This window comes from Acipenser ruthenus, chromosome 12 (assembly GCF_902713425.1).
Source record: "Acipenser ruthenus chromosome 12, fAciRut3.2 maternal haplotype, whole genome shotgun sequence".
Lineage (NCBI taxonomy): Eukaryota > Metazoa > Chordata > Actinopteri > Acipenseriformes > Acipenseridae > Acipenser > Acipenser ruthenus.
Window position 1 is genome coordinate 40714604 of NC_081200.1, and position 27177 is coordinate 40741780.

Genomic DNA, 27177 nt, shown 5'->3' on the forward strand with positions numbered 1-27177 from the left:
TACCCCTATGGAAGGGTGTGACTGATTAAACAATTTACAGGGCAGTGCACAATAAGCAGGCCAATGGATGTTCTCATGCTGGTGAGGAGAGAGCAGCAAGGTCTCTGTTAGTTTATGCAACACATTCAACAATTATAGGGCAGCAGTGTGGAGTAGTGGTTAGGGCTCTGGACTCTGGACTGGAGGGTTGTGGGTTCAATCCCCAGTGGGGGACACTGCTGTTGTACCCTTGAGCAAGGTACTTTACCTAGATTGCTCCAGTAAAAACCCAACTGTATATATGGGTAATTGTATGTAAAATAATGTGATATCTGTATAATGTGATATAATGTATAATGTGATATCTTGTAACAATTGTAAGTCGCCCTGGATAAGGGCGTCTGCTAAGAAATAAATAATAATAATAATAATAATAATAACAGAAACGACACCCTACAGAACCATTGCGGTAGATCTGTGACTGTAGATGTAAAATGTGAAACTTCATCCAGAGTTATAGACTCTGCTGTCAGTGTTAGTGACCCTGTGCCTCCCCAGGTTTCACCCAGTCAGTTTTTTTACTACGAACTTGATCAGCCACAGTGTATTGGCAACCATCTCAGAAGTGTCATATTCAACTTGTAGTAAAACCAGGAATGGAACAAGCTGCTATGCAATAGTCTTATTTCCAACCCCCCTCCAACTCCTGATAAAGATTTAAAATGGTTTGTCAATTGAGCAGAAACCACCTACTTTTGTCATCATCAGACACACGCCCAAATTGTCATCTCTGAGTTCAAAGGTTTGGAGCTGACGAACTTGCCTTGGAAGAACATCTTCTTCCAACAAACCACCCTCCTCCTGGTGCTCTGCCCAAGCCACAGCAGCAAAATGTGCCTTTCCTGAAAACGAAAACCGAACTGTGGGGTCCCTTGGTACAGAAGGTCGGGGTAACATGTGTCTTTATCAATGTACTTTCAAGGTACATTGAGTACTTGTGCGGCTAGGCCTTCTCCCAGAGAATGCTGACTTCATCACCGAGCAGGCTGTCTGGCTGTGTGGGGTGTTTTGAAATGGCACGCAATAATGCTAATGATGCTGTGCACAGAAAGCAGTTTTGTCCACATGAGGAGATTTGTCCAGATGGCAGTGTCAGAAATGATGTGAGACACAGTCAGTCACTCTTTTGATATACCAGGTGCAGGGTTATTGTTAGGGGTGCATCGATTGAAGATGGTGGGTAATTGGCACTTTGAATTTCTGTGGCATTAGATGGGCAGATCCTTCAGGCGGTTAATGTAAAAAATAATGAAATGTGAGGGGAAGGTTTTAGCCAATTTCACTCCCGAGGCTCTGTTAATAGAACCGTAGTCAAATAAATATTGAATGTTTGTGTCATGCAGTTATGCAACTATATATATCTTGCTTGAGCAAAGCACACAAGTATATTTCATCAGACAGATAACAACATCAGATATCACCTATTCAAAGACTAGGCACGCTTGACAGCCCTGCTCCTCTGTCATTATGCCAAAGCCCTGGTCCTGGCTATGGAGCTGAGTCTCCAAGCTCATCCATAACTATTAAACAGTCAATAGAGCTAAATTTAGAAATACTGAAAGAAAAGTCACAAAGGCTTATTCATGCCTTGTCCCTTCGTGGGTGGTCTGAGACCACTGCTGAGAGTGGTCTTGACTTTTTTTGGTGCTGCAGACTTTGGGTTTGTAGTTAGTCCAAAATGTTTACTTCAGAACTGTACTTGGAACAGTGGTTCTAAAATGGCTTTCAGAGACTGACTCCCTCGACAACAATGGAGCCAGCAACTTTAAATGTCTTCAGTGGCGTGCCAGGGAAATGATTTTAGTGTAATGCAAGTGGCAATCAATTGTGCATTTGCTGCAATTAACTGAACGCATTTGAATAAGGAGATACTGGTAGTTTACAATATCGATTTAATGGATATTGGAGAGATACATTATTTCAGAGTATTCCAACATTAGACTATACCAACAAGATTAGTTTCAGGTAGAATAGTGTGTTTTTGTGTTGTAGATTGCTTTTTATTGTGGCTGGATACGTGGTTTCATGATTTCACATAATTAACCTTGAAGAATTAGATACAGCTAAAAAATCAGTTTATTACTTGAGTTATAGTTGTGTTTTTTGGAAGCTGCTGAGCATTCCTTTTGGGGAGGGACGGTGTCGATTCCTGCCTTTCTTCTGCATTCCTGTCCCAGGTTGTCTGCAACATCACTTGACTGCACTGGGCTGAAGAGAGGGCTCGCTGTCTCCTCAATGGGATCATTGTGCTGCATCCTGGCACGCTGTGCGCTGTGCGAGTTGAACCAGAGGAGCCAGCTGGAGTTCAGGGTGCCAGCTGTCAGTCTGGGAAATAGAAAAGAGCTTCTGTCTGGGCCTGGAGGTTAGGGGAGCGAAATAAATCTACCAAATATCCTGCTAGTTGCCTTTAACAAACCTCAACAAGCCAATACACAGCCCCCCCAAAAATAAATACAAATAAGTTAATGTTAAGGTGTTCACTTCTGATAGACGGTTATTGAAATCACAATGGGGTAATGGTGATAGGAAATGCATTGGATTATGCATAGATGACATGACTTGGACAAGTTACAATAAACGTCTTGCGATTGTTTTCTCTTAAAGATGTTTGCATTGAAATAGTCTTGTAATGAAGTTATGGGGTACTGCAGTGGTGATGTCACAGTCAACCATTTTCCTTAGTGGTTGTTGCTACCTGGTTCTTAACACTAGTGTGTTTACATTGGAAAAGCCTATTTCCGATATGGCATTGGCATCAAGTACCAATAAATAAAGGACAGTAGTAAGAGGATGTTAGTATCTCTGCACAAGTATGTATACGAAAGATAAACAATACGGAGGACAGGGCTTTTTCATCTTCTGTAACATTGCCTGCCGTATATCCCCACTCAATGGAAGATCAACACCTGCTTCAACCACAGCTATATCATGTATTAGTGAAGGAATGTGGTGTAAGGTAATATTAACATACTGTACCAGTGTTTGTATAGAACCAGGCATTGTAAGATTGGCATGTCAGACTGCAGCGAGTTGACAATAGTCAAATATTTTCTTGTAAATGTTTATATTTTGCTCACTGCAATGAAAACCAATACATGAATGATGTTGCTATACAGCAGTACAGAAAGTTTGAGGTTTTCAAATAGTTCTCTCTTTTTGATAGTCGTACTGGTGCATGCTTTTGGACGTGCTGTCCTTTGAAACACACTTCAAACCTGTTGCTGTACAGTAGCACTTTGCCGAGACTTGGGTCCCCTGGTCCAGTTCCTCTGACAAGAGGCTGCTGTGCCAGGCTGCTGGGATACACAAATAAGAACTGATCTGGGTTTGCTTCAAGCAGGAGCATGCCACTATGTCCAAGTAGGTTTTGCACAAAAGATTTAGAGACCTTTGATCTTCTGGCTGAGAGGCAAGTATGCTGTCTTTTGAGTCACTGGTAAAATTTGCATATTATTTTCGTCTTATGGAAAAATTGACCAGAATGCTAGATGCAGCTTTGCAGTCACTGCTCTGATGGTCTGTTGTGTGTTGTAATTCTGTGTTCACACCACATGTTCAGGTGCATCATGCAAATGCACTTCCACACATACAAATTGCCACAAGGCTAGTCGGGCTTCCCAGGATAACCACGTCCCTTTCCAAACTGTTAATTACCTGAGATACTGCAGCATGAGTGGCAGCCGCTGGGCTTAGATTTTAACCAAGAAATGTGAGCATTCCTTACGGGGCACAAAATAAAAGCTGATGGATCATCGGAGGCGTGGGTTGAACTATAGTAAAGGGCTGTCTCTGTCCTTGTAAGCAGTACTGCAGAGCACACAACAAGGAGGGGGCAGTCCTTAAACACCCATGCATTACATGATGTGATCCAACAAGCGGCACACCATGAGGCAAGATTTACAATGCATTATTTTTATATGCAACATCATTTCAGTTCTGATTTTTTAAATTAGGACAATTTGTGTATTGTGTCTCATGGGATTCAGATACGATTCTTGAAATGGTTCTTGATAGCTTTATGCAGATTATCTTTTGGGACCACAAATTTTATTATATATATACAGTAGATGCCACTTATTAACAACCTCTCGGTCATTAACCATTAAGTCATTAAGTTGTCATTAACTGGAAGTTGCCAATAAGCGAAAAGCCCATGTTTTCAAGTGTATGTATATGGAACAACAACACTGTAGTTGTACAAATATGGCACTGAAATGTATGTGTTTTAAATGTCAGTGTTAAAAAATGAACTTGAGAAACACGAAATACCCAAACATAGAACTGTTTACTTCACACATGTGTAAAACAAACAAAAAAAAGGAGTCGGCTTAAATAGTACTACACAATGTACTCCAATTGTCCTTACAACGAGTAAAGCAAACATAAAAATATGTGTTGTACTTACACTCAATTCCAAAGAACACATTTTTAAAATAAGAAATTGTCCAACTTTATCTGCTTTTTACAATGTACCACCTCCCACTGTAAATCCATCTCAATTTTGCGTGCAGCTTCATAGCCAGTTTCAAAGCCACGATTCTGCCTCAGTTTGCCAGAAATATGCAGTTGCAAAGTCAGTGTGTTATAAAAGCTGCATGAAGTACGTGCATAAATCATGCAAGTGCGCTCTGTAGCAATGGCAACGAGTAATTAAGATGTCAATAAGCAGCGTGAGGTTGCTAATATAAGAATTACATTAATATTAAAGTCTATGGGACGGGATTGCATCCTGGGAAAATGTTGTTAATAACTGAAAGTTGTCCTTATCAGGGTTGCTAATAACCAACACCTACTGTATTGCAATATGTGCCAAAGTGATCCTCATGTTGATTGACGAGTACTTAACAGTATATACTGGGGTAAACTTTCTCAAACATTATAAACATTCGGGTTTTTACCATAATTAGACTGGTTTACAATATTTATTAATATGCTTTATCATGCCTATGATTTACCATGCTTTCACTATACTTTATTACACTTCACTTTTACTAAGGCCAAGCTACCGCTGCGCTAGTTTTGTAGAATCGGACAAACTAAGAATACAAAACGCTGGCTTAAACAAAACTCTGCAGAAGAAACAGCAAGTTTCTGTATGCAGGAAGACTGTGTCACAGGGCTGGTGGGTTTGGAAAGGAACCTTCCTCGGAACATGTAATAACATTTTTAAAGAGCAGTGTGGGAAAAGTCTTGTTTGTTACTCACTCAGAGCAGTTGGATGGAAGATGTTTGGTGCATGTGATTGTGGGCCTCCTCAGTATTTCCACTCATTAACTCCTGTTAAAGCAGAGACTGTTTTCTATTACATGTGCTCTAGGGCTCAGTTTGAACTGTTCTTGAACTGGGACACAGGTTTGGCCCAACGCCGCTTTTCTTTCTAAAGTTACCATTCGTGTTAGTCTTTGTTTTGTTTACCTCCTTTCCTCTTTCTTTTATACTTCTTGGCTGGATTATTGAAATATCTGTTTTGAACTTGCTTTGTGTCTCACCCAGTTTAGTTAGATTGAACACTAAAATAAAATACAAAATAAAAAAAGGGAAACGTGTGCTCTTTATTTTGGCAACTCTCTTTTTTTTTATCCAGCTAGTTTAGATTGCCGTTAAAATTATTATTAAGTAGAGATTCAGCTTTATAATAAAACAACACATTATGTAACATGCATAAAATGAAAAATAACATGCAAAAACTAATTTCATACTTTGACGAAAGTATTTGGGCTATCAAAATATTTTGTATGAAACCCATTCGTTGCTAATTATTGACAATTATCATGATTGAAAACAAACACCTGATGATAATTATAGAATAAATATATAATCAAGTGCTGAAAAATAAATTGGAAATTTGTGATTAAAAAAAGCAACAAAAAATGGTTAAAACTAAAGAGTACAGTCTCAGAATGGCAGTGATACAACTAAACGAAAAAGAGAAACTACCAGAAAAATAGCAGAAAGACTCTGTGTGGGCTATTCTTGACAAACACATGATAACAGGAACTACTAGCTCCAGGTGTGGAAGACCAATAAATATTTCTGCAAAATCTGCAAAATCTGGAAGTAGAATCGTTCGACGAATGGTCGACGAATCCAAAATATAACTTTTTTTTTTTTTTTTACCAAGAAAGCAACAGTATGTTTGGAGAAAGAGAGGAGAAGGATTTAAAGAAAAGTTCATCATGCCCGGTGTTAAACATGGTGGAGGTTGTGTGATGGTATTGTAGAAGGATCAATGAATGCTGCAAAATATCAAGACATCTTGCACTCTCATTTGTTACCCAGTGATAGAAGGCTTATTGAACGGAAGTTTGTGCTCCAGCAGGATAATGACCCGAAGTATTCTGTGAAGTCTACAAAGGAATTTCTGAAAAAAAGGAAGATTACAGTTATGGATTGACCATCTCAGTCCCCAGACTTGAATCCCATTGAGATGGATTGACTTGAAGGCAACTGTTGCAAAAAGGAAACCAAAGTCGATTGCAGAACTCAAAGCTGTATGTGTTGAAGAATGGGCAAAAATATCTCTGGAAAGATGCCAGGAACTGGTTTCAAAATACCAAAAAGATTTCAAGCTGTAAAGGAAGCAAAGAGTGGGCACACAAAATACTAATGTAAGGATGCCCAAATAATTTTGTCAGCGACTGTGTGTGTGTGTGTGTTTATATATATACACACACATATATAATGTGGCGTTTCAAAGTACTTTAAATAGCCCTCAAGGTAATTTAAATGACATTGTAACTATGTATTACTAAGAGAAAGTGCATCCACACAGTGAGAAGGGAAGCAGATACAGTAAATGGAACTGAAGGTAATTAAGAGCAGGGGAAACTTTACAGTGACTCATACCATTTGTCCTGGAGGTTGAAATGTAAACACATTTACTTTTGTAATCGGATAACTATTTCTTAAATGTAGTGTTGTTGACTTTTTATCTATATCTATATATAGGGCCGGAGGGAGTCGACCGGTTGAGATCTGACGACACAGTCACTGCCTGCGGTTTCCCTTCTGTGTCGTGCCTGGAGTCGCTGGGACGCTGTGCTGCTGTTGTGGTTGGTTCTCTGAGCTCTGAGTGGAGGATGAGGCCACACCCCCTGGAATAGACGCCACTATAACATTCCTGCCTGGGTCACGGTACCAACCAAACAGCAAAGTGGTTCACAAAGGCCCGCGGGTCTGGATGTTGTTTAGAGGGGGGATTGGACGACTCAACTAGCTATGAACTATATTTGAATTCCAGTCAATAATTAGATTAGTTTAACAACACGCACTCTGGAAATGACCATTCCTTTGAATTCCGAGGTGCACTGTTTCCGGCGACATTGGTGTTCTCTAGCAAGCAGGCAATCTGAAACTAATTATCCATTTATATCCGTGGGACATCAAACTTTTCCCCATCATTTTGGAAAATCTTATCTCTGTAAAGTCAGATTCCATTTGAAAATGTTTTCACCCTTTTTTATTGTGGTGTGATAAACACTGTACTTCTATAGTGGTTGTGTGACCCCTGGAACTGCCAGCCTTTTCTGGAATCACAACACAGCTAAATCGTAACATAGCTAACCCTAACTCTAATCCTAACTCTAACACTAACCCTAACTCTAACTGTAACACTAACACTTGCACTAACACTGACTATAACTCCAACGCACACCCCAATCCCAACCATAAACCTAACCCCAACCCTAATCCCACCTCCAACTCCAACCCCAACTCCAATCCCAACCCCAATCCAAACTCTAACCCCAACCACAAATCTAATCCTAACCCCAACTCTAATCCTAACCCTAACACTAACACTAACCTTAAAACTAAACCTAACCCCAACCCCATTTTGTTTAAAACAACCAAAGCACATGCCTTCCTGATGTTGTTCAGCAGCAGAGGTCCAGGGAGTCTGCTTCAGTTTTTAAACTTAGAACAAGTGGCTTGTTTGAAACCTGTTACTACCAAGCTCCCTGCTGTCTGACTGCTTCACAGAAGACATTCATCAATCCCTCTGCCCACCTCCCTCTGTTTTAATTGAGCCTTCCTCAGACTGACTCATCTTGTTCTTTTTTTTTTAGATTTGTTTTGGCTACTGGGGACTCAGGATGTTGATAATACTGTTTTGTCAAAACCCTATTTTAACTTGCTTATTTAACAAAGAGTGTTGAAATAGAAGATTGAAATGGAAGATTGAAATGTGTGAAACTGTTCCAGACCGTTGCTGACTTTTTAACAACAAAAACAAAAAAAAAACCCTATCTGAAACATATATATGAGTGAATGTATGGTTAAAGCTTAGAGAAAGACTGGTGCAAAATCAAGGCAGGTAGATTGTGACTGACAGACTGGAAGGGAATCAGCGCCGGTGGGTTTTTATTAACTGAGGAAGTAAAGCTTTGTGAATTTCACACATTTTAAAGAAACTTTGATCAGATTCTGCCAAGCAATGTAAATATATGAGCCAGCAGTATCTTTCACCAGCCTAGTTCCTTTGTGCATCGCGATGTGAGGAGATACATTACCATTTGCAGCTCTGCGCCAGGTGTTTGATGTATCAGCAGTCAGCAGCTTGTCATGGCATTCCTGGATAGAGATGTTCAGTGTTCTGGAGAAGGACACTCCTGCTGGCTGTTCACATGAAGCTGTCAGGTTGTCAGGTAGTGTGCTGGCAGCATGGTCTTTGAAGAGGAGTCTAGACTGCACTGTTACTATTACTTACTATCTGATGGACAGGTGGACCTCTTGATCAGGTTAACCAAGGCAGACATTTGAAGATGTGCACTGGCTTCATATTTCAAATTTAAAAACACAATATGTTGTTAAAACTGGTTGAATCCAGAGGGGTTTAATATTTATTTTGATGTACTCTAGGCTTCTGTATTACATGCGCAGCAAGATCTTAAACACCACATTGTTCTCAGAACAAAATCAGTTAATTTGTAAGACCCTGTTTTTACCTGAACAGTTCTCCCATAATGTGTCATTTTTTCCCCATTCTTTTCCAATGCTGGGCATTACCAACCCTTCCAAATGCTTTGCTACACCTAAGCTTTATTACACTTTGCCATGTTTGTACTATGGCATACAAGTACTGTACATTTTGTAAAGTTCATGCTTTATAAAATACAGTGAAGCTAAACAGTTACAATACAGGCTGCACCTAAATTAAATTGGCAACAATTCCATCCTTAATGAAAATGCATGTTTTGAAATGGCTATGTTCTTCCGTAAGGATAGTACCGAGAAATATGATTCATGGCTTTCAACATGTTGTTTTACTGTTACTGAATAGTGTTGCCAGGTTATAGCATTGAGTATCTAATGTGATCAAGTATACAATCCAATCTGTTGCCTGGACTATACCATGCCTAAGAATTCTGGAAAGAATTAAGTACAGGAACTAATCCACAGCTGATTCTAATCGCAGTAGAACAGAACCCTCTTTATAATTCTCGGTGCAACCCTATGACAAAGTGGCCTCGTGGCCCCTTCTGCCATCCTTGCGATTTCGAATGCACTTCAGATTTATAGCCTACTCCCTCATTTGAATTCTGGCTTTGAACCTATTGAGGTGTCAGTAATGGTAATTAGCTTAACTACAGTATATTTACCTTTTACTGTGTAAGCACTCTGAAAATCTGAAAAAGACTTCAAGAAAGTTGTAGTCCCGTAGCCAAACGCTTGTGAGGTTTGTTTTTAAAAGATGGGTTTCGGCTCTGTGTTTTGATACAGATGTACCTACACCCATTATGGTTGTAAACACATCAGTCAAGATTTAAAGGTTGTCTGAAAAATATTTTGAAAAAATCCAAGCATTTCCACACATGGTGTTAATAGAGCCTTGCCTGTTCCTTGCCAATAGCAGCGGTGAGCCTGCTGAAGACAGAGGAGTACAAATACACATTGCGCACTGTGTTTCATGCGCTCAGCATGGACCTTCTCACGCTATAAACACTAGCATCTCATTGTTGTCAGCAGGATGTAAATCACAGGGAGAAACCTTTCCCTGAAACGTCTGGTGCAGTTATAGCAGGTTTTACATGAATTCATGCAGACGTAAGCCAGCATGCAGTGGAAAGCATGAAGTTAAAAGCCTGCTGGAACTGGCAGAATGTATACTGTATGTTTATGGTAAGGGAGGCTCCCCCGAGCTGCTGCTGCTTTGCCCCGTACAGTAGTTTTCTTGCCACTGACGTGTCTTTACAGTGTTGTTAAAGAAAAAGATTGCCATTGTCTTTATTAAGCCACATAATTGAAAGCATACACTGAGGTATATGTAGAGCCAGAGGGAGCATCACATTGGCTCTGGCGCTCCCACAGGTTAGGGAGGCAGGAACTGCTTCTCATCTCACTACAGCAGGCCCTGCTGGCTAGGTGAGCTCAGACGGAGACCTGCAGGGCTAGCCTTCGTCCTCCAGAGGCTGGGAGCTCTCTGATGTCTGCACCTCAGTAGAAGAGCAAGCTGGCTCAGTTGTGGGATCGGAGGACGCCCACTGAACTGTATAAGGCCTGCTGTACAATATAATCTTGTAAAGTATCTTGCTCAAGGTTACAACAGCAGTGTCCCCCACCTGGGATTGAACCCACGACCCTCCGGTCAAGAGTCCAGAGCCCTAACCACTACTCCACAATGAAACGGTGTGCTTAGCCTACCATTACTTTGAAACTCTAACGTACAGCAAAATAATATGTAAAATAAAATATGTAATAAAAAAATTAAAAAAACAGCTTTTAGTGATTTCATGTTTTATAGCCATCTGTGAAACAGAGGGAGAGTTAGTGTGTGAGCAAATGTAATTCCTGCCTTAAAGTTTACAGGCACTGTTTTAATTGGCTCATAACTTTCCGAGAATCTGGCCAAAACTGAACCGCAGCACTTGTCAGACCTACAGGGTGACTTTAATAGAAACAAATACATCCGCTGCTAATTAAATCATTACCTCTGCTGTAAACCAGCCGTATTTTACTGACGTTAATGCAAACTAGGGTGGCTGTAATTGGGTTAAGCACAAGACTGGTATTACTTTGTTGAAAAACATGATGTCTGACTCTGCCGCTTCTAACTGGATGATAAAACTAAAAGAGTGATGTTCCCTCACTGAAAAAACTAAACCGTCAGGGCATCTTGCAAAGGTAAAACACTGAATACACACAACAGAACGTTCCTTCTAGCCACGCAGAGGGAGCTGCTTTTTTAACCAACGTTGACTTAAAACCTATTCACACATCTCCGCATCCAGATTCAGAAAACATGGAAAATACAGCACTCAATGACTGATCCCCATTGTAATGTGAAAGACAATCCAGCACTCAATGACTGATCCCCATTGTAATGTGAAAGGCAATCCATCACTCAATGACTGATCCCCATTGTAATGTGAAAGGCAAGACAAGTGCCTGTTGCTGTAGTTCTGAACCCTCATAGACCACGGATTACAAGAAAGAAACCTTTCAAACCATCTGCCGTCCATTTTGATGTTTTAAATGATTGCTCATTGTGGCTGGCACTCTGACAGGGGTTTTAATTGCCCAAGCCCCCCCTAATTACCAGGGTAGCGGCAGTGCAGTATCTGTTTTGTAATCAGCAGTGAGCATCGCTAGGAGCACACCGTTGACTGCAAACTCCAGCGACACCGAATAATTGACTAGCTGTAGATCAGAACAGACTCATGAGAACTGCACTGCGAGCTCCGGTGAAGGAATAAAAATGAACATCACTTTGAATTATTAGTGCTGTTCCAGGAAGCGTAGACACGTCAAGCAAGTTGACACTCTCTGATTAAATTTCTTTTTTTTCTTCTTTTTTTAAATCATGTCGCTTGCGACAGTGAAACAGTCTTCCAAAAGTTTATCTCAAGCGCTAAAAAGGGTAATGCAATCTTCTGTAAAGATGTGATCATACAGCTGTATTAATGATGTCTTTGTACCATATATTCTATGTATCCTTATATTCTATTATCAAAGCTATATATTATACAGAATGCAGTATAGAGTGCTGTGCAAGATACAAGCTGAGATCCACCCACTCACAGTCTGACCTTGTGGAGTGCGCATCAGCTTGTATCTTACGGCACCTTTAAAGATATATATATATATATATATATATATATATATATATATATATATATATATATATACACACACACACACACATACATACAGTATATATATGTATTTTTTTAAATTACTGTTATAAAAAAAAATAAAACATTATCAGAAGAGTGAAAAGCAGGCTTTCAAACAGTTTATACATTATATATTTCATTTCTTCTGTGTCAGGTTGTCTCCTGATGTGTGACATGTAAGTATGGATTTAAAAGGGCTTTTAAAAATCTCTCACATGCAGGTGGTTGGGGATTCAGTTTGCAATGGAGTCTCATTACTTGTACAAGCTGCTGAATCAATTTGTAATAAAGGCTATGTGATAACGTGATTATCCAAGACCACAACACTGCTCTCCACTTAATACCTTTTATTTTCAAGCCCTTATAATATTTTGATTGTCTCATTTTATTATTGACTAGATTAGAAATGTGCATTTTGGAGAAACGTCTTTGTTGGGGATACTTGTGCCTCGTGGATCCAAACATTAGTTGCTCAAACCCCAAGTGGTTATTCAGCTGCATGTAGTGGAGACAGCTTTTAGGTTTCTTACCCCAATATATCATCAGCATTTCATTGTTTTTAATTACCGCTAAAGTTAATTACAGACGACTATAAACTGCGATCCATTATAATAAACAGAGGCAGCATACAGTTCCTCCATATAAAACTGGTACGCACTGTAATTGCAAGGCACAGCAACTTTTAATAAGGTCAAAGAAAGAAGTGGCACAGCTGTGGGCTAGATGTCTAAAGACGGATACTGCACCATTAGAGATCTTCAGGATACGTCTCTAATGAACAATGCAGCCCTCAAGAAATACACTGGAGTAAGAGGGACGTGCTCTCCTTGTGGATCCCTGGATCATATTGTTTTGTTTGCATTAAGCTGCTAACTCTTCGGATCAGAGTCTCCTAGAGACGGATCATGGAATAAGACTTCAAATCCTTTAAGCTGTGACAGATAGATCTTCCACTTTTCAGCACTTTTTTATACCCTGTAACTGTGTAGTTGTAAGTAAATCCATTTAAATTCAGGCAGGCTGGTAATGACGGAGTGCTGGTTTTGTGTGTGGGGGATGCTGGGCATCAATGTAATTGAAGCTTACAAAAAAAGGGTAGTGTTGGTAAAGCACAGTAGATACATGCCTTATCTTATCTTGGAGAGTTATTCTTGCCAGATTTGGTAAGTACACTGCTACACTACTGTTAAAATCAACCCAGATGCAAACTGTGGTCAGCATCAAATACCCAGCTTGAAGCCACATTGTGGTGCAGCTTGCCTTTGCAAAACCCATGCATTGCTGCTGTTTTGAATTGATACGCTGGGGTTAAGCTCCTGGGGTTCTGGAGCTCAGATCCAGTAAAATACATTAATTTCAACCAAGCTTATTTTTTTTAGGCTGTATTAAATAATTGCTTTCTGCTGCTGGCATGGCCTGTATTAAAAGCACCAGGTCAGTCTGTTCTCAAGACTGTAAGATGTGCATCTATCAGATAGGTCAGAGGCTGGTTTGGGTTCCAGGTTCTGTAAAACATGTCAGACTTGGACATTTCTCTGGACACTCTTGTACTGCAGAGTTGAGACTATGTAAAAAATCATAATTTGCTTTACATGTCAGTTAAAACAGAAAGAAGGATGCAATGTCAAGAAATAGTAAAAATGTCAAATAAAAATAATACAAACAATAATACATTGAGGCAATAAATCCAGTAACTGTTTTTCTTTTCTTAACATCGTCAGAAGGTTTCGTAATTCTCGGCAGGACTCTGCAAGCGTTTTCTGGCAGACCTCCCTGTACCAGCTACAAATGAGATCCGCTGTTCACCATCACACTCACTTGCCAAGGTTCATGGTCGTGCACAAATGAATAAAAATAACAACACCTGTTCATTTTCACAGATGCTCAGATGACTGGAGGCTCCCATTGCATAACTGCCTCTTGTGTTTGCTGCTGAAGAATATGTACACTGTAAACTGGGGGGGGGGGGGGCACTGGAGGCTTTATTTTTAACAATGGGTTTAAAGTAGACTGTGTTTGTGTATGTCTACCAGCACCTTTCATCAACAAACCACTTTAGAAACCTGAAAAGAAAACAAGCCCCAGACATCTGAGTACCCAGGTTCGGTTTCGGTTTGGGATTGAGAAAATCATAACCGTTGCATCCCTAATAGAAATCTAGCTGAAATGGTCGAAAACTAAAAACCAGAGAGCTTCCATCTATAGCTGAGATTTTCTGTTCCACTCCCTGGAGAATAGGCTAAATACATTTTTTTGCTCATTATTTTTATAAAAATAAACCCTAGTTAAAAGTTGGTGGGGTTGAGCTTGAATGGACCAAGTTACCCCCAAAAAATTTCTAATGCAAATAATGTGTTAATATTTTAATGACAACTTTGATTCTGTGGATTACTCCTGTGCAACCTAGACCCACTGGATGGAAGTATTTTGTTGAATTGCCCACACTTAAAAGGAGACAGCAGTTGAACACAGTACAGTCCAAGGGGATTGTAACTGAGACAAATGGATTTTACACATTGTATGATCTGGCTATCACGTGAAGCAACAGTTGTAATTTGCATTACCACAGATTCTGTGCCAGAGATGGGTCTGTACTGTTCTCTCGTTGCAGACTGATGGAGTGCTAATGATTCAAGCAGGCGAGTTGCGGAAATAAAAAAGAGTGTTCATGTCTGTGGTAAACAACATCACAGCTCTTAGGCAGTGCACTTCCACCCATTTCAATAAAACGCACACAGTAACTGACAAAATAATAGGGAATTAGTCTTCAAGCTTCAGCCTAGTTTTTCTACAGTGTAGGTTTGTTTTCCCAAGAGTTACTTGTTTAAAAAAAGTGGAATTGCAATATTTTAAAATAGTCTTTTTTTCTAACAACAAACTCATCTAAAGCATGTGAAGTACTCTACTGTGCATAAGCTGGGGGATCATGATTGGAACAAATCCTTAAGAGGTTTACAAATGCATTATACAATACATCAGCGCATTCCAAGATTCTTCTGTGCTCAGCAAGCTCCTAAAACAACATGCCAAATGCATAATCTAGGTACAAGTGGTGGAAGATATTTTATAATGAGTTGCCTACAAGTAATTTATATTAGAGATGTAATATTCCAATTAGGTTCTGCCCTAAAGGGGTTTTATTAAAATAAAAGAGAACAAATAGTAATACAGTAATAAAAACAATTATTGATTTATTGCTGCAGGTTTTTGCTTTTCATATAGGCTCTTAATAGAAAAACAAACGGTATTTTAATTATTATGCTACTATCTTTTTTAAAGTTTAAACAAGTATTGTAATTTTCGTTGTATAATTATTTTGCAAATTCTTTGGAGAATTTTTGGAGAATGTGTGTTTTTTACGGGTTAGTATTCATGATCGTATACTAATAAGGCTGATAAGTCATGTGCCTTATACCCAGGGTGTGTACTATACACAAAGTGCACGTTATACTCCGTAAGGATCGTTGCAATTATTGAATGCTAATTATTTTAATCACTTAAGATACTTTAAGGACTGCAGCCACTGTAAGGGTTGCAGCGAGTTTTAGCCCTCGTAAAAACTCAAATGTCAGGTTTTCCACTGATTGTTGGAATGCTGTGCACCATCTAGACTGATGGATTGGAGATGTTTTTATTTCTTCTGTTCAGCAGTGCTCTCTTGTACATGGATGCACTCCACTGTGATTGGCAGGACATGGAATGCAAACCTTTCTGGACAGGAGTCTCTCTTGAGTTATGGGTTTAAAAAAAATTAAGCAGTGGAGACATAAGGGTCTGGCAGCTTCACATGTGGAAAAAACTATATCTAGATTTATTTCTCTCGTGAAGTACTGTAAATGTAATTGATTTTTTGATACAATAAAGTGATTTTGCAAGAAGAGGGGGTGGCGTTGACTCAGGCAGGGGAAATTGCAGGAATTATTGAAGAGCGAGTATTTTAAACATTAGATAGATAGATTACGTTTACAATTAGGCATGCTTAAAAATGAGTTATATAGCACAGCACACAGTCACACTGAAGAATCAGGAAGTGCAGTTAACATGTTTAATGACAATTCAAAGCTCCTGCAGTGTGTCCACCTTTTTGTCATTTTCAAATCTTTTCACAAAACAAACATTAAACTTTAAAGCTGCATTTGTAGGTGAAAAATGCTAAAATAAAAGTCTCTGCATTTAAAAAATATATAAAACACATGAAATTTTCCACTAAAATAAGGGCTTTACATAATCTCTGCATGTAAGAACTTCCAGTGTCCAGTGTGAAAACACAACATGAAATAATAAATGAACATCCAGAGTATCACTTTGTATTAAAATGTACAATACAAAATAATGGTGCCTGAGTTACAAGCTCTTGCAGTGTCTAAAAAAAATAAATATCCAAAAAATGGATTGTAGCGTAACAGGAAAGCGTAATTATTATTATTTATTTATTAGCACACGCCCTTATCCAGGGCGACTTACAATTAATACAAGATATCACATTATTTTTACATACAATTACCCATTTATAAGGTTGGAGCAATCTAGGTAAAGTACCTTGCTCAAGGGTACAGCAGCAGTGTCCCCCATCTGGGATTGAACCCACGAAGTCCAGAGCCCTAACCACTACTCCACACTGCAATCAATCAGACTGCACAGTCTGTATCATCTGAAACCACCAAACTCCACATCTTCGTCATCTGAACTGAAGACAACCTTAACCCTAACCCTGAATCATTCAATGCACAGAGCAACTACTTCTAGGCATTTTTTTTCTATGGTGATTAAAAAACAGAATTAATGGTGAAAATTTGACTTTCAGCTAGAAGTTGGGGTGGGGTGATCGTTCAAACCGGACAGAATCCGGAGAGTTCTCCGTTTTCTCTCTGTTCTCCCTTTCTTTTGTGGGGACTTTGCAGGCTCTTTAAACATTTAGAGTGCTTGTCATTTGTCTACACTCTCAGCAAAAATTCTGCTAGTTGCTGCTAATAGGCTCCAATGAGGGCGTAACTTGACTGACAGAATGTTAAAATACACCTTCAAGCAGTAATTATATGAGTGAACCCTGTAAGGTCTCAAAGGGGATTTTATATTCAGGCATCACAAGATGGGTGCTATTGGGAGGGTCAATTGCTAATCTTAATTTGCACTTCCTCGCTTGACTTCATGATGTCACAGAAAGAACAGGTCCACTCTATACTACCACCAGTCTAGTAGGAGCCGGGTTGCTATCTGTTAAAGGTGCTGTCCTTTAAATCATGTTCTATAAAGAAAAAGGAAACAATATAGTTGGTATTCTGCCTGCTGACTGCAAACAAAAAAGCATACAACCCCTTTCCTCTTACGTGACCTTTCTGAGGGCAAAGTAATTACCGTCAATACACTTTTATACAAAATAGCTTATACATCGATGTTCTTAAAAACCTACCAGCAGTATTACATTAGAGCTGTAGGTTATGTTTTAACATAGCTAGTAATGATTGAAAACCATTAGGCTGATTAAACTGGGAGGGGGCAAGCTCAGCTTGCATGGGCTAAACCGTTGATTATAGCAGATAAACAGACAAGAATACACATGCATTTATTCATGTCATTTTAAAAGGTTGATTCAGCGATCTTTTGTATTTTATCACAATTGATGTTCACTTTTCCTTGTAAGTAAGCTGATTTGTGTGGTGTTTTCTGATATCCTCGGGCAGTCAGTTGACAGCTGGGGTTATTATTATTATTATTATTATTATTATTATTTATTTCTTAGCAGATGCCCTTATCCAGGGCGACTTGCAATTGTTACAAGATATCACATTATTTTTACATACAATTACCCATTTATACAGTTGGGTTTTTACTGGAGCAATCTAGGTAAAGTACCTTGCTCAAGAGTACAGCAGCAGTGTCCCCCACAAGGGATTGAACCCACGACCCTCCGGTCAGGAGTCCAGAGCCCTAACCACTACTCCACACTGCATAATGAAGGGCGTCTCCTTGATCTGATTGATTGGGATGGAGTATGCTGGACTCTCCTTCCCTGCTGGCTGTTGTTGCAGATGTTTGAAGGCCACCTTGTGTAAGGACTGGGTTAATTAATGTTCCTTTCATTAACTAATGGCTTTGAAAACGCTTGTCGGCTAAAGGTGGCAAATGGGCTTATCTGTTTTAGGGGTTAACATCATTACCGGTCCAACCTTGGTTCATGCTGCCCAGTCACTATGAGGTCATTAGACTAACAACCATCAAGCTGCTCCCATCATCAGCCTCCCCAGTGATCGTGTTAATGGTTGGATTGGGAAGCCTTTATGAGAAGGAGAGTGGGTGGCTTTCTGTGCTTTTTATTGGGTGTGAAGATATTTTATACTCTATCCAGGACTACAGCACACTGTGTCCCCCAGTTCCACACTGTCTTGAGTAGTAAACGAACAACACAGGGTGTTGATGCATCCACTATCAGGGCAATTTTAAACAGGCTTAAACAGCAGTCTAGTTGCCCATTCCCTTATAAAAGTTTATCTGCATGATAATTTTGCAATTAACAATGTTTTATCATCCCAGTGCTATGCAGTTGTTGTTCTGTACAATGTGTTTTTTTATCATGTTGTACCATAGTTCCCAAGTATTTATTACCATGCGTTCACTACTAGCTTTACATTTGGCTTTTCTTTTTTTACAGTTTACTGCAATAATAATAATGCAGTTTGGAAAAGGAGCTAAAGCATTTCATGGGGGTTCATTTTCATTTCATCTAATACTTAATCAGAATGTTTCCACATTATTTCTGTATGCCTGGATCACAGTTTTGTTTTGCGTAAGCTATACCCCATGTATTCTACAATGTGACAACCTTCTTTGCAGGCTTCTACTCCAGTAGATAATTGAACTATAGAAGTGATTTCAAGCTGTAGTACAGCAATGCAGGGTGACCCCCATGCTTCATGAAGTAATTGTGATTTTGTGTTTCGGTAACATTGGGTTCAGTTTGGAAGATGGTCGTATAGGAAAGTTCCTTCTTAAGAATTCCCTGTGCAGACAAACAAAGCTCCTCTTGGTTTTAGTAACAGCATCATTCTGCAAAGCTTCAAAAACAAATTAATGCAGAGGGAGTTCTAGCTTTGCACAGAGCATGTGGAAATGCATGCTAATCACATATAAATGGATGCAGATAAGGGACACGTTGTTCTCAGGTTAAGTGCATTCATACCAGTGATCACAGGCCATGCTTGTAACATTAGTGTTTTAAGATGCATAGATTGAGTTTCATTACTCTTGTTCTCAGCTTGTAATGTTTTTAAATGACCTGAGCTACTGTAATGAATTGACAGTCCATTAAGGGAAAAAACATGCCTTGAAGGGAACATTGTGTCCTTAAGGCAGATCCTCCTTAGCAAGAAACTGTATGTCAGGATGGATTCTGAACACGCAGGTTAGGGCAAGGGGTCACAAGACATTGGAAGAGTCACAATATCAGCATGTTGCCCTTTTCATTCTTTCTAGTCTCTCTTCCAATACAGCTGAACCCCTGTTTTATCCTAACTCCTCTGGGGAAACTGTATTTCTTTCTTTTCTTTCTCATTATTAATGCAGAATTGTTTGGCAGACAAGTTAGGGGTAGTAGGGATTGGTCATTTCGGATATTATTACCATTAGGAGCTCAGCATCTAGGGCTGCTTTCCGCTGTTGCAAGGACTTTTTAATCTTGTCAGGTATGTAGCAGCCCATATGAACTCCCTTCAGCAACCCACAAATCCGCCTCCAGGACTAATCAAACAGCTGTACAGAGCAACCCTGCTGAGAAGGCTTGTGATTTAAAAGAGCAAAGTCTGTTATTAGAAGCATAAATTGCTGCGTCCATGAAAAATAATAGTAATACAGCGATCCTTCACTATAATGCAACAACAAAGAAATGAGTATTGTTCCGAGGAATTTAAGTGGCTATCAACCCTGGGGCTCCTGAGTGGCACATCCAGTAAAGGCGCTTCGTGTGGAGTGCAGGATGCGCCCTATAGCCTGGAGATCGCAGGTTCGAATCCAAGCTTTGTCATTGCCGACCGTAACCGGGGGTTCCTAGGGGGCGGCACACAATTGGCCGAGCTCTGCCTGGTTAGGGAGTGCTTAGGTTGGCAGGGCAATCCACGCTTCACCGTGCATCAGAGACCCTTGTGGCTGATGGGGTCGCCTGTGGGTCTGCAGTGGAGCCATTCAGATCTGTGTTGTCCTCCAGCACTATAGGTCTGGTGGCTTCACTGTGGATCCGCAGTGTGAAAAATGATGGCTTGGCAGGAACACATTTTCGGAGGACGCGTGTTTCATCCTCTGTTTCCCGAGTCACCGGGGGCTTGCAGCAGTGAACCGGGATTAATAATAACACAATTGGCGATTCCAAATTTGGGAGAAAACTGGGGTAAAAATCATTGGCAACGACTAAATTAAAAAAAAAAAAAAGTGGCTATCAACCCTGACTTCAGCACTGATGCAATAAGCTGTAAAGTAAATCTGATGTTCTTCCAGACAGATGGTACCACTGGCACTTTCCGTTTATTACGAAATGCAAGAGCAATCAAATGGGTGCTGTTTTTAAGTAGGTTGGCCAGGGCTGTGCCCCAGTGTCTGAGCCCCCTGGTCAGCAGCCTTGTTGCTGCGGTTCTGCATTGAGTGTCTTTACCGCTGCTGCCACCTGTGGACATGCTTTTCTCTGAATATTTATAGCACTGCAGAGCAATATAAAAGACTGGGAGACAGGGCTGGAGGCTAATGTTACACAGGGTGGCGAAGAGACTTGATACCACTTTGATCTTTGTTTAAAACTAATTGGATTTGTATGGCATTGCAGTGAGGTCCTTTTGTGACTCGCTGTTGTTTTTTTTATTCGTGACAGAGCTGGTCGAGGCCATCAGGGTGGTGGTTATGAAAGTTGTTTAGAGGAGCCTTGGGGGCAGGACTTTGAAGAAATGAGGATCCTTTGTTCTGTCTCCACCAATCTCTGATAAATCCAGGGCTGGAAATAAGACTTCTATTGCATAGCAGTTTCACCCATGCCAGCTTGAGTAGCCACAGTGTATGGGTAACAAGCTCGGGTGCGTTGTATTAAACTCTTAGTAAAACCAGGAATGGATCAAACTGCTATGCAATGGGAGTCTTATTTCCATCCCTGTAAAGCTGACATCAGCTGTGTTTCTGTTAGAAGCCACCCAATTATGGTTCTATCTTGGCTATCAAGAGATGGTAGAAACTTGTATATTCTAGACATTATTTGGTTTTAAAGCAGAGACAAAGTGATACCCGATTTATTCCCTGTTTTGTTTCAATCTTAGTTGGTCCGGTAATGAAAAGTTACCCATGGTTGTGCTTACTGCCTAAGGAAATGAATCTGTTCTTAATTTTCAATGTCAATTAAAACTAATTCAAAAGGCTGTAGTTAAACCATATTCATGTTGGCGAAAAAATGCTACTCTTTTATAGATTTGATTTGTTCTTGTGGAAAAAAGTATAAACTGCAGATTATTTTCCGAAACTGTAGCATAAACTACAGTTTAAAAAAAAAAAGAATTTCCGTAGAACACTTAAGCAGTCTAGACCGAAGTTGAAGCAGCCGAGTGCTTGTGTGTTTCACTGTGTTTATCCTTATAAACTGAGCCGTGATTGGCACTAGGGGAAGGTGTGTGTGTCTGAGTAACCTAGCACAGACATACAGACACACAGACACAAAGACACTAAAACAATACACAGAATCGATGGCAAGGGCTCATGCCCTTGTATACCATCCCTGTACCAATCTAGTGGGATGGTTAATGTGTAAATCTTCTTGCACGGTCTAACCCCAACTCTACGCCTAACCCTGACCCCCTTAACCTTAAGCCTAACCATAACCCTTTTCTCAAACAAATGTGTGCTTACATATATTGTGCAAAAACATTTACGTAAGTACATTGTAACTGTGCATAATAACATTGTAATTCTGTGTAAGTATACATGTATTTACTAAGCAACTAATATGTTAATACACAGGAATTAGAGACCCTTTAATGTGAAGTGTTACCGAAAGTGCTGCAGTCACAATTGGAGGGGGAAAAAAATAAGACTTTTGTTACAAGTCAGTAAACGTGTTGCTTTGTAGATATTCACCTGGGGTTTTGGGAAATGCCTGTGTTGGGCTGCAGTGCTTGTATTGCCTTTTATTGGATAAGGGTGACATATTTGAATTGAGCCAATAACACTGTTCATAACAAACCCCACCACTGCTCCTAATCCATCACGAGCAGGCAATTTTATTAAAGTGTCACAATAAAGAATACTCAAGAAGACAGGCTGTGAGATCTTGCTGATCTTGGCAGGCCTCACTTTGATTTCATGCGGGAGAGGGCTGGTGTGATACAACATTGCCAGTTCAATCTGTCTGCATTTAGAAATCGCTCTGTAAAATGTTGAAAGATGATTAAATAATTTGACAGAGCAGAATGTGGGCTGGGGAAAGAAAAAAACAAAACATTTCCTTCTTTTAATTCTAAAGGCATGTTTTAATGTGGCTGAATCTGGCCCCAGTTCCTCTCCACCCCTCTGATCCACCAGTTCTATTGGCTGGAACAAAACGGTAGTATATAACTGCAGGCATTTCACTGCCAAGCGGCCTTTCCCAGGCCTGTGTGTCCTTGGACTGCGTATAGAGCTGGCAGGAGAAGTCAAGCAGAAGTGTCTGATAAATGCTTTCCGCTGCGTCGTTCACCATGACCGCTTTGCCACGTTCCGTGGCGAGGTATGTAATCTCACCACTTGCCCGTAAACTGTTTACTGATATTTCGAAACCCATTCATTGTGTTAAAACTTAATTCTTCGTTCTTTTAGAATTAGTTTTTATCAGTTTGGAAGCAATAGGGTTCAGCCAGAGGCTACTGCTCGAGTATCACGGAGTCCCCAAAATCACCTTTTGGTTGGCACAGGCTGCCAGCTGGCTTGGGAAATAAGATCTCTAATGCCCAAGAAACATCAGAAACTGTAGGGTTGTAGGGTTGACTTCAACGAACATTGTGCACACAATTTAGCACTTAGGCTGTCTTGATCCTCAAAGTTATTTTACTCCAAAATCATTTTTACGATTGTAAGTGGTGTTTGTGATTTTTTTTCTCTTCAGACAAAAATAATGCTAATGACGATTTGGAGTAAATAATTTTGAGAATCTAGCCCTGAGATTTTAAACAGTGTGTAGGAGCTGGTCTACGTCCGTCGCCATACTGCAGCACAAATGTTAATCAAATGTGCACCACTTATAATAGAAGGTTGTTTTTTAAAGACTATTAATATGAATGGGCTAACAGAGCTGTTGGTGTCTTATTATTTTGTTCATTAGGCGTATATCTGATAATCGTGGTGTAACAAATTAAAAATGCATGTCAAATTGCAATGAGATGTAGAATGTGAACTGTGATTTTTGCAGTGATTAGAAAGGGGTTGACGATTCATTTGTTATATACCAGCTGTGATAGTGGTCCAGAACCATGTAAATATATACAACAAACCTGCAACAAACCTGCACACCTACAGTACCTGTCTGACGCAGACACATCGATGACGTATTGATTAGCACTTGACCTTGCAAGTAGGATGAATGAAGCGTCACTCAACCAAGCCCAAGAGATCATCTATAAGTTGCAGGGCTGACTCTATACCTGTCTATACTGTAATATCTGGCAGTAGGGACCACAATGCCTGTTGATGCTGAATAATGTGAACCCCCAAGTTTCCTGGCAACTCCCCATGAGAGATGACTGGCTGCTGACTGTCTCCAATAAAACTTCCACAACGACAGTCCTTCTTGACCTTTGACATGGGAACGACGCAGCTGTCACAAATTGAAGCCTCGCTCATCAGTCAGGCTCTTCCAGGAAAACTCCAGGTTTGACAGAGGTAGTGAGTAGAAACGTTTTCTCATCTCTGCGTCCTATGAACCCATTTACTCAGTGAGTCAAATGTAAATATCAGAATATTAAAATGGGCTTTCATTTTGTTTAGATTCTAAAAATAACAAGCAGTTTGTTTGTATTTAGTGTTCTGAATACCTGGTTAACATGAGCATTGAAATAAGGTATTCTGTCAACTCTCCACTTACATAATTGATTAGTTGTGATTGCTTGCTCAGCACCGGAGTGCAGATGAGAATTCAGATGTAAGTTCTGATTAGAATCATCCGCATTTAATCGGAATTGTTCAGAGTCTGGAATGCTTCAAAACAGTATAGTGCTGTGAGTCACATTCGTATAACCTCACAACCTTTTTTGGTTTATAACTTTGGAAAAATAGATATGTTTGGCTATAGACATCATCTGTTTACAAAATAGATTTGCAGGCAAAACAAAAAGTTACATTCCAGCTCGGTAATTGTTATTTGAAATTAACATTTTTGTAACAGTTCACTGAAACTTTGTGCCCCGATACATTTAACATGAACTTTTGATATATATATATATATATATATATATATATATATATATATATATATATATATAAATATACTCTATTATAAAAGCTGCTCTACCTTTTCCATGACCTTAAAACTACATTTCATGCTTAATTAGATTAATGCAATTCTCTTGTCTTTATCCCTTGTACTTTGTACTTTGATGTTGACCAATGGGGTTTTCAAAATGGAGTATCGGCACCATTGAATGTCACAGGTACAGTGACTTGCAGCCTGGTCCAGGAAGCCCCTGTTGATGCTTCTCCCATCCAGTCATGTTAAACCTCAATGTGCACTCCTGATCAGTGAGCACATTCTTTACTCACAATGGACCTTCACCTGCTGTTTTCACCCAGAGGTTGGTTATGTGAGCTGTCACTGTGATCAGGCAATCACACACAATCTAAGGAATTCAAAGCTCATTTTCTAATGTGAGAGCTCCTCATTCATCCCTGTGAGTAAGTCTATGGGGTTGTGATGGTCCTTAGTCCACGTGGTTTAGTGGGGGAGTAATATCCATTAGTAAAATGGCAATTGAGCACAGTTTAATTGGATATGGTAAGTTGAAAGAGTCAGGCTTTGCGGTTTGTCGTCCCCCCCCCGTCCCCCCCCCATTTACATAACTCATGTTTCTAGAACAAAAAACAAAAACAAAAAATGAGCATTCCTCCAAACATATGTAGGGACGGAGACATCCACAAACACCAGGTTGCAAAGCGTGCTCCAGTCTTTAATGTTATGGAATTACAAAACATTATCATTGTTTATGACAAACCAGCGAGGACTCGCAGCAACAATCCAACAGTTCTTTTTTTTTTCTTCACAGAGAATGAGGGCTCCCCCTTGTGGAATGCTTGAGTAATGTGTTTGTTGTAAGATGCAAGATTCTTGTCCTAGACCGTCTCTTGTCTCAGAACAATGACAGGAATAAAGAAATGACTACAGTGCATACAATTACCACCAGTGACTTGTGCTGCAGATAGAATGTTAGCATGTACTGCTAACAGCAGCAGCAGTAGCACTGTCATGCATGATTTGCATCAAAGTCCTCACGCACACAGACAGCTTCCATGCTATAGATGGGGTGATCTCTGTAATAGGGTGCCCTGAACCACAAGTATGTTTTCCCTAGCCTAGCCAGTCTGTGCAAGAAAGACCCAGGGGGCATAGAACAGAAGCCAAGCTGAGAAGCAGGCTTTCTGCCTCTAGATATAACAGGGATCAAGAGGGAATGACACAAGCATTCATACCAAAGCACCAGGATATATACAAGCAGATGGTGTTGACAATTAGAATCCAGATATACGGTAGTCTGACAGGGCTTTAAAACTAGTAGTAGCTTTATAACATACAGTGCAGTACAGACCCAAACCAGCCACCTGAAAAGCAAAACACACACCGTGTGAAAAAAAAAAAAGTTCAATTACGTTTTTAAAATAAAATTTTGATCGTTACGGCGAATTCCAACAAAAAGTGAATGGTTTATAAAAAATGTTTTCACCAGCATTTGCTGCTGTTCAGTTGCTATGCTATGGAATCTCCCAAGCCCTGTGGTACAGTCTTCAGCTGTGGATGCCTGGAAGCTGCGAGTTCAATCCTCCCAGCTCACCCACAATGCCCTTCTCCTTCACCCTGAGAAGGCATGCTGCTGCAGTGGCCTTGTCACCCTGGCTGTGTTCAGGAGAGAGCAGTTTTTGTCAGCTGAGCCGTGCAGCTGTAATTGTACCCTCTTACGCTTTATTAACAGAGTGGTTGGTTAGCCTGGGCACTGGGCGCTTTTTATTTTTTAAAAAGAACAATTGCTCTCTAAGGGAGCCGACTGCACATCATATTCTTCACTCAACCCCCCCCCCCCCCCCCGGTAAATGACTTCTGTTTGTTGTTGTTTTATTTTTTGTGTGCGTCCAAATGGCATTCTGTCAGACTAAATGGTAAAAAAATAATAGACTGATTTCTTATTAAATGTAACCTTTTATTTAACTTGTAGGTTTGGTTGAGATTTAAATGTCTTCCTGTTGTTGGCCCTTTTAGAAAGCCCTAGGTTGCAAGAGCAGGCTGTCCATAGCGATTAGAAAAACTGCAGGTGCAGCCAGAGACACGTTTTAAGTCAGCTGGGAGCTGTCATGCAGTGTTTCTAACACAGGAACATCACAGGGGATTTCAATGAGCCTGCCTGCCTCATGCATATTGAAGAGACTTCAGTCATGATAAAGGACACACGGATCAAGTGTGTGCACATTTCAATCCTTATTGAAGGTCCTTATTCTGAGGCACCTGGTAATACCCTGCTGGTGTCCTGCGTTTGAAATGGACTGTCCACGTAAATGAAGCCGGCTTTCTGGATTTGAAGGGCTCAGCACCTCGGTACCCCCAGAGCCCTGAGTGTGCTGGCAAAATGAAAGCAGTGCAGAGACAGGCGCTAATCTTTCAGACAAGACAGAGAACACCGCGCCTGTCACATGAGATTGAAAAATGGAGTATCGGCACCATTGAATGTCACAGGTACAGTGACTTGCAGCCTGGTCCAGGAAGCCCCTGTTGATGTTTCTCCCATCCAGTCATGTTAAACCTCAATGTGCACTCCTGATCAGTGAGCACATT

General features: G+C 40.2%; 1 protein-coding gene across 2 annotated transcripts in view; it reads left to right on the top strand.

Moving 5' to 3' along the window:
• The window catches only part of LOC117417119 (phosphatidylinositol 3-kinase regulatory subunit gamma-like), a 114918-nt gene that overhangs the window by 1215 nt on the left and 86526 nt on the right, over positions 1-27177 (top strand). The window lies entirely within an intron of this gene.